Genomic DNA, 13,596 nt, shown 5'->3' with positions numbered 1-13,596 from the left:
GTTCTTCAAGCGATGCCATAGAAGAACCATTTTTGGTTCCACAAAGAACCATTCAGTCAAAGGTTCTTTAAAGAACCATCTCTTTCTTACTTTTTTATAATCTGAAGAACCTTTTTTCGCCCCAAAGAACCTTTTGTGAAACAGAAAGTTTCTTCAGATGTTAAAGGTTCTTTATGGAGCCATTTAAACAAAAAGGTTCTTCTATGGCATCGTGAAGCACCTTTACTTTTAAGAGTGTATGCCTTGTACTGTATGGTGTTCGGAGTCTTATGTTTTTAAAATGCATAACGTGTTGACAGACATGCCAAGAAGACATGCACTTCCTTTGAAATCTGACTATGATCAGACAAACCCTGCCTCTGACATCCTGCACGTGTCCTTGTAAGTGCTGAGACATAAGAGTTTGAGACATAAGAGTTTTTTATGACTTTTACATGTTCACACCATATTTGCATTTTTAATGTTTGTATTGTTTCAAATATCTCAGTTTTTAATTAAACCTTTAATGAGTCCTACAAAGTAGGTAAGATAGATGTCACGTTTGACAACATGATATTTCTTGGATTTTATAGCTTGCCAGTATTATTCTCGCAACATATCTAATACATTTGTATGTTCTCTATTCTGCGCAAAACCCAAATGCCTCTATATTAGTCGTTTCATGGTTGCACACGAACTTTGGGAGACGTTGTTCCTGACAACAACTCCAAAATGTTCAGGCGATGCTGGAGGAAGTTTGCGGCATCCACTGAGGCACTATACTGGCTCAGTGACTTCAAGTCCTGATTCTGAGTTCAGAAATTAGGAGATGTCAAGCCAAAGTGAGAAACCCTTTCACACACCAGTCATGGTGAAGGAGGTGTTGTAGTTTCTGGACATCAAACCAGGTCTGTCAGCTCTTCATCAGGAATCAGCTTTCACCAAGTTTAAATGTTTACACTGACCATATATCTAGCTGTTTGTGAGGCCACTTTTGTGTCATTTGCTTTATGGACGTATATGGTCTGTGATTATGGATACTGAACTTTTTAGGGGTAAATAAGGTACAAAGTTGCACCCCTAAAATGTTTGCTCATTATTTTTTTGAGAGAGTACACTACTGGTGTGAAATAATTAAGATTTTTATTTATTATTTTTTTAAATAACTTTTCTGTTTTATTATATATTAAAATATATTAGAATATTAGAATGATTTCTGAAGAATCATGTGTCACTAGACCCGGGTAATGGCTGCTAAAAATTCAGCTTTGCCATCACAGGAATAAATAACATTTTAAAATATATTGAAATAGAAAATAGTTATTTTAAATTGTTATAATATTTCACAATATTATTTTTTTTACTGTATTTTTAATTAAATAATTGCAGTCTTGGTGAGCATAAGAGATTTCTTTCAAAAAAAAAAAAACCTTAATTATTCCAACCTTTTGAAAAGTAGTGTGTTTAGTTATAAAGTCTGATTTCATGAGAAAAGATTGTAAAATGTTAAATGCATAAATGAATATCTGATCTAAATCAAAATATTGGTGCAAATATCTTTTTTTGACTTTCAGTATCATCAGAAATCATGTGATTCGTGACATGTTTAGATGGAAATAATTAATGAAGAAGACCATAACGTGCATCCTTTTTAACTCCTACACAGGGTGCAACATTGAACTTTTGTGTTTGTGTATTTGTGTATGTATGTGGGAAAACCTGGAGGCGGAATGTTGACTTGTCATCGCCTCTGTTAACCACATGACGTCTTGACAAGAAAAAAAAAAGTTACTTCTCACCAAAACTTTTAGGACTCCCGATTTGTTAACTGTCCCCTCTTGGGAAGGGTAGGGAAGTTGCTCTCAGTGTGCTCACAGACCTTGGCGTACTCTAACGTGCTAGCAGGCCAGATGGGCGTGAGTCAAAGGGCCTTCTGCTCTAGTGGGCAGCTTGAGATGGGCATCACTGGGTCCTACAGCTCAAAGTGTTGCTCATGCAGGTGGGGGCTCCGGGTCAGTGACTGAGTCAGTGATGGCACCACTTTTGGGTTGTTGGCAGAACGTTCGGCACCACAGTACCGCTCTTGACTAAGGTTTGCACCTCTTAACTTCACTATCCGCCCATGGGCCAACTGGTGCAGAAACAGCCTGCCAAAGGCCTGCGTTTAACCAAATAATCAAATAAAAAAAAATAATGAGACCGTCTGTGCTTCAATAAGGAATGTATCTCACAGATGTGTTTGTGTATGCAGCGGGCTTGTGCGTCATTTAGAATTGAACTGAGAATGCTTTTTGAATTCCAATTTGCTTTTTAAAATTATAAATATCCTATTGTTCGTTAGTAATTCACATTTTTCATACATTAATGATCATTTTGTCATCTTGGTATGATAAAAATGTATTAATATGTGTAGAAATTAAGTTAGTAATTCATACATTGTTAGTACATAATACTTAATGCATGTTAACAAATCGAACCTTATTCTAAAGTGTTTTCAAAACCTTCTAAACTTTCCTAATTTTCCACAAATTACACATTCAATTTCTTTGAATTGCAATTCTGTAAATTTCTCCTCCTGTCATTCCTATTTAAATTCCATTTCACTGTGGCCAAATGAATTCAAATTCACACACGTGAACTGAAAGGGAATCAGTTCTTTAAATTCAGAATTTTCCCAACTATAGTATGTTAACTGGTTTGTTGGCAAAAGAGCTCCTATATAATTTCTCCTCCCAGAGAATGGGGCGAAAGGATATCAGAACATGCTTTTAAGTAAATTTGTTTTAAAATGTAATTATGTACATTATATACACAAGCAATTTCTCACTATAAATCTAGGGTTTGGCCGATGTGAGTAAACTGACACGTGGAGAAATGATTCAGGTATTTTACATGCTGCGTAATACTGATTTTAATGGGAGTTACAGCAGAATTTCAAGATGTGCTTTTACTGCCATGGCTCCGGCCTTCTAGTCAGATGTGTTTTTATAGCTTGAGGCCTTTAGTATCAAAATATAGAAAACAAGCAGCAAATTGGTAATTATTTTTCCCCCCCATTGAAAAATTTAGCTTCCTTTATTATTACACTGACAGACAGTGTAATAATAACTGTTAGTCAAACGCTTACTGTGACTGCTCAGAGGGATCACTCTAATATTTTGATCTGCCATTGTAAAGCAATCAACCCCACTGCAGAAGCTCTCATCCAACGAGGCAGGAGTGAGTATGAATGGAGCTCTTAGGCAATCAAAGAGTAAACGCTGCAATTACACCAAAGTGGGTAAATGTAGGCTTTCAGCCAGCCGCCACTTCCTACGCAGCACAGGTGAAGGGCTTTCACGCATCACCCCCTGCACGGGAGCTGCAGAGAAGAGATTTCACTGACAATCCATCAAAATTGGTTCCGTAAGCGGGATTGCCCTTGAATGCTCTGTGATGACATATGGTCTGTGCTTTATTTATTTGACAACATTTTGCTTGTAAACATCCGGTTAAGACAACATCATGGTTTCTTTTTTTATTGTGTATTAAATATATTCCCCTGTGCTCACATTTCAGAAGTTTTACTCAGCCTCACTTTACCTGCAGTGGCATAATTACCACAAAAAATCCAGAATGAACACTTTGACAGCTGCAAACTTTGTTTCTCATTCTGCTTACAGGTATCACCAACATGTGTGGTGGCCCACGCCAAGTTTTCATATTGCCATGGGAACTGTTGAAACAGTTGAGGGAAGGTTACCCATATTTAGTTTACCACCCAGAGCCATTACAAAACTGTTTTTAGTGATTCCCAGCCCTGTTTTGGAGATTTCAAGCATGAAACTGTACTGGCTTCAGTACACTCTTAAAAATAAAGGTGCTTCACGATGCCATAGAAGAACCTTTTTGTCTAAATGGTTCCATAAAGAACCTTTAACATCTGAAGAACCTTTCTGTTTCACAAAAGGTTCTTTGTGGCGAAATGAGGTTCTTCAGATTACAAAAAGGTAAGAAAGAGATGGTTCTTTAAAGAACCTTTGACTGAATGGTTCTTTGTGGAACCAAAAATGGTTCTTCTATGGCATCGCTTGAAGAACCTTTTGAAGCACCTTTATTTTTAAGAGTGTACTTTCTTATAGAGTGCAAAAGTGACCACTGACTTTTTTCTGCAGCTTCGTTTCTGTAGGTATTTTATTCCAATTTCTTCCTAAGTTTTTTTTTTATTCCCATTTCTTTTCTCCAGCAGGCATTTTCAAGAAATTTTATTCCTCGAACCAAAACACTCAGGTCTGAGATGAATCATTATGACATTTGATTCAAAGCAAGAAACTACCTCAAAGTCAGAAAAAGACAAAGGTGCTGTGTGCTTAAATTCTTTATGACAAATTACATAATTGAATCATAAAATGTTACAGTGTAAATAATTTCAATGTAAGTTAAATCACAAATCTTTTTGTATGGAGAAAATGAATGGGTTTGTTTTGTGCTCTGTTGAAATGTGAAGATAGATGTCACAGCATAGATATCGAAGTGTGTAAAAGTAGGAACAATGAATATTATACGAAACCGTAGTGACCTGTGATATCGCATTCTCAGTTTGTCAGTTTCATGAACCTATTTTGTGTCTTATAGAAACCTCCATTGACGGAGAGAATGAGCAGAGGGAGAGAGGAAATTCTTTGTTAACTTTCTATTCTCTCTCATTCTGGCCTTTTTTACCTTCCACTCATCCATAAATTACCCAAACTAGAGCAGCCTCATTAGCCACCAAATTAGCCTTGAAAAAAATTACATTTGGTACAATTGGATATTCTATTCATCTTGAACTGCAGATCCACTTTGCCAGCCGGGTAACCATTTTACACTAATTATCTTAGCCATCAGGATGTGATTGTAGTATTTGGCTAATTGAATAATGAGCAGTATGAATCCTACAGTTTGATTACAGGGGTGTAATGTGGAAGCCATTTGAGAATGACAATAGCAGCAGAGTAAAAGACGGCGGAAAAGAGTGGGAATTTCCATATGTCTGAGGGGAACATACATGCCTGTCCACATCGGACCTACAGCTGTGTGTAATACTGCACTGTACGTGACCTATCTGACCAGGAAACGATGCATGCCTTGCTCCCTTCTGTTTGGAAATTAGTTGGAAATTGGTTTAAATGTTTTGTTCAATTGGATTAGTTTTTCCGGCCGTGCGTGTGTGTAGGGCGAGGAGATAGTTAAATGAAAATTGAAGCGAGACTGTTTTCATTTTTACTTCATTTCATTTTCCACCTTTTCTTCCCTGTCCCAATCTTCAAGTGCACATAGAGCTTAACTGAGTGTAACAGATTGATATGAGGAAGTGCACAGGTTCAGCGTTTTCATTCCTTGCCATTTCAGACCAATCTCAAAACCAGATGTGACCCTTTAGTAAAGATTCTCTTGCTGTCTCTTATTAGTGCCAATTGGAAAGGCCAAAAGGCCTGTATACATGCGTTACCATGCATTTCTCCCTGGCTTTTCATATACTAACATTACAGATGCATGTACATTTATTTATTGTCTTCTCAGTTTTTGTTATGAATTTCAGTCACATCTCATCATCTGAATATTGAAATTTCAAAGGCAAATAGGGATGAGAGGCAGGACAGAGGCTTGGCATTTCATGGCAAATGGGCATTGTGGGACTTTAATGTGATGCAAACAATATTAAGGATGCACACTATATCTGTACCATATTGGTTATCCAATATTAGAGATTTTAATTTAACAGTTGATTTTTGGATATGAAATATCCAAAAATAATTTCCTCTTTATTTCCTTTGTCATAGAACACTAATTTAATAACACGGTTAAATGTTTACCAAAGTCTCAAAATGTATTTATCATACTCTACATTAAAATTTTGCGATCCCTACATTTAAAATATTTAGTTTTTTAGTGTATTATTTACACATATTTGAGACAAAATAGTGTAGAATTTTAATATGTGCCATTTATTGTTATCGGCTATAACATGAAAATAATTACTGATATATTGGCCAGAAATGTATTATCGGTGTATCCCTACATCATATTCTCTTTTCTTTAGTCATATGAGCTTTAATAACAGTTGGCCTCTGGTTGAACTTTTTTATGACTAGGGGCTTTGCAGAGGATGACAAATAGATTTTGATTAAATTCACAATTGAAATCTAAAATTTTCACAAAACTTTGAGAGGGTTACATGTGTAAATGTTGTTTAAATAGGATATTATAATACAAAAAAAAATGCTCCAATGCAAATATTTCAAATTGCGGATAACTTTATTTACATAATTAATCATCTCCCCCAGGTTAACATCTCTACTTTTTTTTTTGCACCCTTTGTGTGAATATGCTATTTTAAGGTGCTTTCTGAAAAAAATATTTTTGGAAAATATTTTTCAATATTCATCTGGATTGAAGGAGCAAACATTGAGCATCAGAGTTACCATTACAGTCGAAATCAGTTAGCCTATGTCATGGTACCTGCAAGGTTTTTACAATCAAATGTAAGGCTTTTAAGCACCTTTTTAAAGACCTGCACAAATAAAATGAATACCAAATGAGCAATGTCTATGGTAACAAATTAAGCCGTAATATGACTGTAAAAACAAACATGATTTACAGTTCTTCACATTTCAGCCTTTTTTTTAAAGAATCAAAAGTATCAATTTAAATTTTAAAATGTATTAATTTAAAATATAAACATATCTTACTGTCTTGTTTAGATTTTTATATTAGCGGGCATATTAGCTATCCACTGGTTCACATTTACAACTACTTAAAAATAAATGGGTTGATTTTTGCATTGGTCTTAACACAAACAGCAAACGGGCTTATTGTAAATGCAAATTAATTCTCTGCCAGTAGGTGGCGGCAGAAATACAGCAGTTTCCCTGGTAACGGCAGTATGCAACCTCCACAGCAGCCCTTGAACTTTGATTTGCATGTCACTTTTTAAAAAAAATTTTTTTGAAAACGCTGTTCTTGCTTCAGGGACCAGGGGAATTTTTTTTAAAATATTGCGGCATATTAGTCACAGTGCGGAGTGTCACTCTGCAGCTCTGTAGGTGAAGCGAAACACCCACTTCTTTGATGGTAAATAACTCCAACAATGTGAAGGATAATTACACTAATGATGCAAGTAGCTCCTCGTGGGAGATTAAAAAAAAGCCTGAAGTTGAAGAATGGTTTCTGGAAACCCACACCTGAATGCTCGCCTTAATAACTGATATTTAAGTATGCGGTCTCCATCAAACAATATTGCTGAAATGTGGGGAAAAATAAATAAAGTAAAGCCTCTCCAAGACACGGGAGTTATTACTGAGGGTTTTATAAAAATATTTACATTTGCGCCTACTGGGTGCGTGTGGGCTTGCTAATCAGATGTATGCCCCGTGGACAGCTGGATAGAGCGATGACTCATCACAGCAACATGGCCTTGATTGGGGTTTGCATGAAAGTTCAGAAACCGCAGGCATGCCATTATTTGAATTATGATTCTCCGTAATTTATTGCACCAGATTTTCATACAGAAGCCTGGTCGCTCACATGTCAGGATGTCGAGCGTCACAATCGCATTTAATGCAGGTGCGCTAATAAGGGCACTGGGGTTAAGGGCAACCCTGGAAGTTGTTTTACGATGCAGATATCTTTGTTCTCTGCTAAATACCTTCACCTTCATGCTTCCTCACTTGTGAAAACGAGGCTCTGAGAATACATTCATGATTGTTATCCGCCCTCCCACCGTCTCGCGGTTCTGATGTCAAACACACCATAAGTGGAGATTTTGAGGTGCGGCTTCAGCAGCTCATGCTGAACTTTGAACAAAAGCTAATTTAGGATGCCAATTTGAATATTTTACACCCAAATTAAAAGCCCAAACTGACTAAAACTATATGCAAGATATGACGCCAATGCTTTCAGAGTAGGATACTTGCAGAGCCTCTTGCTGATCCTCAGTGTTTTTTAACACCACTGATCCCATGCTGGGGAGCCAGGTGTCAATGGCATAACAGTTTGTGTCCAGGGCCGGAAGTGCAGTCTCTTCACAGAAGGTCAGATAGCCTATACTTCTTTTTTTTTCTCCCTCTCTTCATTTTTAATCACTGGTAGATCTCATTCAGCAGACATTTTTTCCCCTGAAGGGAGGGTAGACAAGGAGAAAAGGGGAAAAAACAAAGTTTTTGTGCTTTATGAGTAAGCTTCCTGACACATAGCCTTCCTGCCCAGCCATGGCCTAGACTAACTAACTGAAAGCTGTTTCTGATTTAATTAAATTGCTGATGCATCTGACTGATGGACATAGTTATTTTGTATATGTTACAGCTAAATATGTAGATCTATACGTGTTGATGTTTAGACTAACTAACTGAAAGCTGTTTCTGATTTAATTAAATTGCTGATGCATCTGACTGATGGACATAGTTATTTTGTATGTTACAGCTAAATATGTAGATCTATACGTGTTGATGTCCTTGTGAGACACAGACTCATGTTTCAAGGTAGCATGTGACCGGCTCCTGCTGATTCCTGAATGGATGGATGTAATAGTGATGAGGGCCCATTCTGGTTTTATGAGTGACAGGAATTGTAATGTATGGCGCTTCATTTTGTTGTTGTGAAGCAGGTGCCTTGGTTGGTTATGGTTTGTTTTGAGAAGTATAGATGCCTTGAGGGCAGAGTGGTGAACCAGGGCCATAAGCAAAACCTTTGTAAACCCTCCAACTAAAACATTATGTTTTTGGACTCATTGTATGTGTATATTTGCAGGAAGAAATAATAATGATAATGTAGTGCCGTTCTAATTAATATGCCAATCCCAGTCTTCATTATCACAAAAATGCACATTTACGAAATGAAAGATTCATCTCTTTGTATCCTTATATTTTGTTGTTCTCTTGGCATTTTCAATATCCAGTGATACAACATCCAACTGTTGATTTATTTCTTCTTTTAGATTTTTCTGTGTTTTAATTAAAATATCACAATTAAGAAGTCCGAAGGCTCAAGTGTACTGTGAAATTTGTAAACTCTAACATACCCGTGTTGTTTGTATAGCCTACAACTACATGTAGATGCATATCTTTTGCACATTCTGACAAGCATATACACACCCAGACCAGGCATGTGTATGCATTTTTCAGTGAAAAGACTCTGGTTATGTTTTTTAAGTGAGGGGTGTTTGAGTTACTGCAGGCATGGGGCTCTCAGCGGTCGAGAGACATAGATAGAAGCTCAGGGGTCAGGTGGGCTGTATGCATTACCCTGTGCAGTGCTGGGTTTCACCTGATGGACCTCACCTGGGGAAAAAGAGAAAGAAAAAAGAAATTGACGCACGCCTTTGGTACAGCCAATCAGGAATGTTGATCTATAAATGTGCACAGAAGCAAATGTGTTGATTTGTCATTTTCGGAAATATTTGAAAATTTGGGATGCACAATATATTGGTACCGTATTGATTATTAGACTTTTTTGGAAGCATGTATGTATATTTACAACTAGATTAACTATGCTGTCACTTAACGCTCACGTAAAGTTAATCTTTAAAAACACTCATAATTTAAATGTAATCTTTAGCATTACACATTTATCTTAACTTCAAAATAAATATAAATTTTTCATACTGTACATTATAATGTTGTGATGCCTAAATTCACGTACTGCTTTCACTTGTAGATTAATTTTATTTTTGTAGTGTTTCAAAATTATAACGGAATTTTGAATTTTAAATGTGCAAATGTTTTGGGTTATTGGCCATGACATGGCAATAATTAACTGTATTGGCTGGAATTTTAATGTTGGTGAGTGCATCCCTGTTTAAAATGTTTGCATTCATCTTGAAACAAGCATAATTGCCTTTATTAAATCTCAATTTGTCCTAAACATAGACTGCCAGTTTGTCTAGCTTTCAGTTTTGTGCAGGTCACACACATCAGTGTCACTAGTGCTGGTGATGTGTCTGGAAAAGGAACTCCTCAGGTGGTGCTGATGATGGACTCTTAACAGCAGAGGCAGTGGAAATTTACTCTGAATTACCTGCACAGGTGGTAAGCTCAGGAGGGCGGGTGAAGAAGTCTGTCAGCACATCATGGTTGGGGTCCTTTGGGGATATACTCCACTATGAATGATGAGTCATATTTCAGCCACTGTAGAGAGCCAGGCAAGAACTGAATGTAAAATTATGTTTACAATTCATAAATTCGATTTTTTTTGTTACTTTTAAATGTAATATGCAACTGTTGAATTTTAAACACTGAAACACTTTGATACTTAATCCCATCAAATAACGAGAATGCTAATTGACTCACACTCTTAAAAATGAAGTTTCTTCAATTGTTCATTCTAGAATTTTAGATTCAGCAAATAATCCTCTTCAGAGAATACTGAAGTTAGTCATGATGTGTGGATTTGATTGTTTCTGTGCTTTTTAAAGCACCAAAACAGATGGTTTTCAAAAGTTTTTTAATTTAATATAGGTGTGTATAATACAGTGTTTACTTTTGGCCCATGGCCCTCAATCAAGTTTGATTTTTTTTTCCTAGTAAAATGTTTGCGCACCTCTGCTATAGATCACAACAGTGACCAGCTAACTTTTTAATCTGCCTTAAATTATTCTGTTTATTTTCTGTATAGGCATTTCAAAAAGTTTTTCAGTAAAGAATCCTTGAACCAAACCAACCAGCTCTGAGATGAATCACAACATTAAACCTTCCATTCAAAGCCAACAAAGTATTTGAAAAGTCTGGAAAAAAAAGACAAAAGCACAAGACTGTCTGCCTAACAGCTTTTATGAGGCATTGAAATACTCATCCCATGAAGCGTTATGAATGACGTAATCAAATCAGACAAGATGGTGCAATATAAAACTGTCATTGCGTTTAAGGTTAAAATGCCGTATATTTTAAGTTTATTGCAAGATATCCCAACTTATACACATAGTTTGAGAGTGTAGAGAGACTGACTCGATTACGTAATTCGTAATAATTTATGGGAATGGGCAGTCACTATTGAGCTCCTTTGCAGCAATTCCTGTTTCCACAGTAACAGACTTATTTGATTGGTGGATCTCTCCTCAGGATTATGTGTATCGTAGTTCTTAGGTAAAATGTAAATTGTAAATTTCATTTCATGCTGACTTGTGGTTTATACAGAAGCACATTGTGCTGTACAATCACGGAGCTCCTGGTAGGTCTGTCTTGAAAGATTATGTTATTGCTAGAAATCAATGGGAATGGGATTTTTACTTGCTCCATATGGAAACAAGTAGGGGTGAACAAGGAACTGAGAGCTGCAGCACAGTCTCGTCTTTTGGTGTGAGAGGAACTGAGCTGAACCCTGGGCGTTGGGCCGTTCCAGATCATTCCAGCCCGATTTAACCCCTATGCCTTTAACTAGTTCTTTGAGGTTGTATTTATGCACTCTTCCTGTGCTCTTCCCCCATCCAGCGGCCTTTGCTGTATAAAATCCTCTATGAACTGCTAATTCCTCTGTCTTAAAACGCTTTGCCTCAGGGCTCCCTCTGTCAGAGGCCTTATCCACTGCACCATTCACATTCTCTGTCCCTCTCCACCCATCCATCCTACCATCCCTATATCATTCTCTTTCTATTCATCTCTCCTCCTTTCTGTAAAACATAATCAAATGACTTGAACTCCTCCTCCCATCCTTCATGTCTCTGTCTCTCTTTCTGTCTCTCTCATCACTCTTTTTCAAGACTGTCTTCATTTAACTAGACCTCTCTTTACAGGTCCTAATAGTCACAGATCAGCGCCTCCTTTGTCCACATCTACTGGCATGAAATTCACCTTCAGGATGGATTCCATCTCTCCCTTTTTTCCCTTTCCCTTTGCTCTCTCTCGTACTTTTAAGAGTAACTTCAAGGCTTCAAGCCGTTTCTCCCTCCCACTTTAAGCGTTTACTCTGAATTTGGATTCATTAGAGTTTAAATATAGCATGTATTGTTTCTGTCCTATAGCTTGCCGACAATAGTGTAATACTCCCTGCTTCATCCAGGCGAGCAAAGCTCTTTAAATACAAGCCCAGCTCTATCAAGGGCTGCTGTTGAATAGAGGGTGCTAGATCAGATATGACCTTGTTTTTTTGTCTTGCTCTCATTTAGGCATATTAAAGGAAAGGAGGCCCTCTGGTATTGGAAGATCTTTTGAATCATACCCCAGTTTTGCAGGCTGGACTTTAAACCTTAACCACTCTGAATAGAGAACACACTTGTCTACATATGGGACAAACAATTTGCTCTGTGTGCCAAAGAAGAAGAGATTTTACCCATAGCCTGACTAAAAATGTTAAAGCTGACTTGCAGTGGAAGTAATCTTTTGACTATGGCTGTGTCATTTTAAATTAAAATAAAATAACTTCGTCATAACTTGATCTTTCAGTGAAACAACAGACTTTTCATTGTTGATGTACCATATGTCGGACTTCTCAAGTCATTTTGTTGACTTAAAATCCATCTCTTTTTTACAATCAACTGCAAGCTTGCATTCAGATCGCATCCATCCAATCAACAACCGATGGATAGAACTAAGTCCACACTTTACATTTTTTTCTTTTACGATAATCTGTGTCACTCTGATGTATGTTATAAAAGATGTCGCTACTTCCCATTATCACAACTTTAATGCTAATCTGTCTCTCAGCAGTGGTGATATTGTTGTACCGTGCTGATATCAAATGATAAAACCATGGTGAAATGTAATATATCATGGTCCTCATTGTGTCAGGGTTCTGTCACTTCGGTCTAGTGTAATTCATAGTTTTGTGACAGAGCCCTGACACTCGCGTCATGTCATTGTTTTCATGTGAGCGTGCGGCTTCGAGTGTGCTCGAGCCGTGCGCTCTCGTCTGCGTGTACTGTTTCATGTTGGAGCGTGGTGTTCAGATCCCGGCACTCATGTCTTGAGTTTCGGTTTCGTGTCGGGGTCCGGACACTCGCGCTCCATGTTCTGTCTGTTGTGGGAGCGTGCGGTCTCGAGTTCGCTCGGCCGTGCGCTCGTCTGTCCACGTGTGTTGTGTTTTGTGAAGCACGCGGTTTGTGTTCAGCCGCGTGCTTGTCTTGTTGTCTTGTGTGAACACGCGGCTTATGAGTTTTCTCATTAGCTGCGTGTTCGTGTCTTTTGTTCTAGCACATGGCTTGTGATTTGTTTTGCTGGCCATGTGCTTGTGTTTTGTTTTGTGTGAGCACATGGCTTTTTGTCTTTGATTCGGTGTGCCATGTGCTCATGTCAATTGTCTTGACCCCTCCCATCTTATAACCTGATTATTAGTTAATTTGCCCCACATGTGGTCCCTCATTACCCTCCTCATTTGCTCTCCATTTATGCTCCTTGTGTCTGCAGTCGTTCGTCATCGTCTATCCCTGGATGTTGCGTGTCCAGATCCTGCCTTGCCTTGCCTTGCCAGCCTGTTTTTCCCCCACGGGGTAGTTTCTGTTGTTTGTTTTGTTTTATTTTAATAAAAAGCCTATTCTTCTGCAGTACTGAGTCCTCACCTCATCCCTCTACCCGGATCCCTGATAGTACGAACTGACTAAGATGAGGACTCAGCGGAAGAAGGGTTTGCGCCATCCACCAGCCTCCACTCTCTCCAGCCCCAACTACCAGC

General features: G+C 37.8%; 1 pseudogene; it reads left to right on the top strand.

Annotated features, from left to right (window-relative positions):
- Positions 1-711: 711 nt before the first annotated feature.
- LOC107595106 (probable methyltransferase-like protein 15) overlaps positions 712-13,596 on the top strand; it is a 79,963-nt pseudogene continuing 67,078 nt past the window's right edge.

This window comes from Sinocyclocheilus grahami, unplaced genomic scaffold (genome assembly GCF_001515645.1).
Source record: "Sinocyclocheilus grahami isolate Dianchi unplaced genomic scaffold, SAMN03320097.WGS_v1.1 scaffold196.1, whole genome shotgun sequence".
Classification (NCBI taxonomy): domain Eukaryota; kingdom Metazoa; phylum Chordata; class Actinopteri; order Cypriniformes; family Cyprinidae; genus Sinocyclocheilus; species Sinocyclocheilus grahami.
Note: the sequence above shows the minus strand (reverse complement) of the source record. Positions and strands in the feature narration are given on the sequence as shown.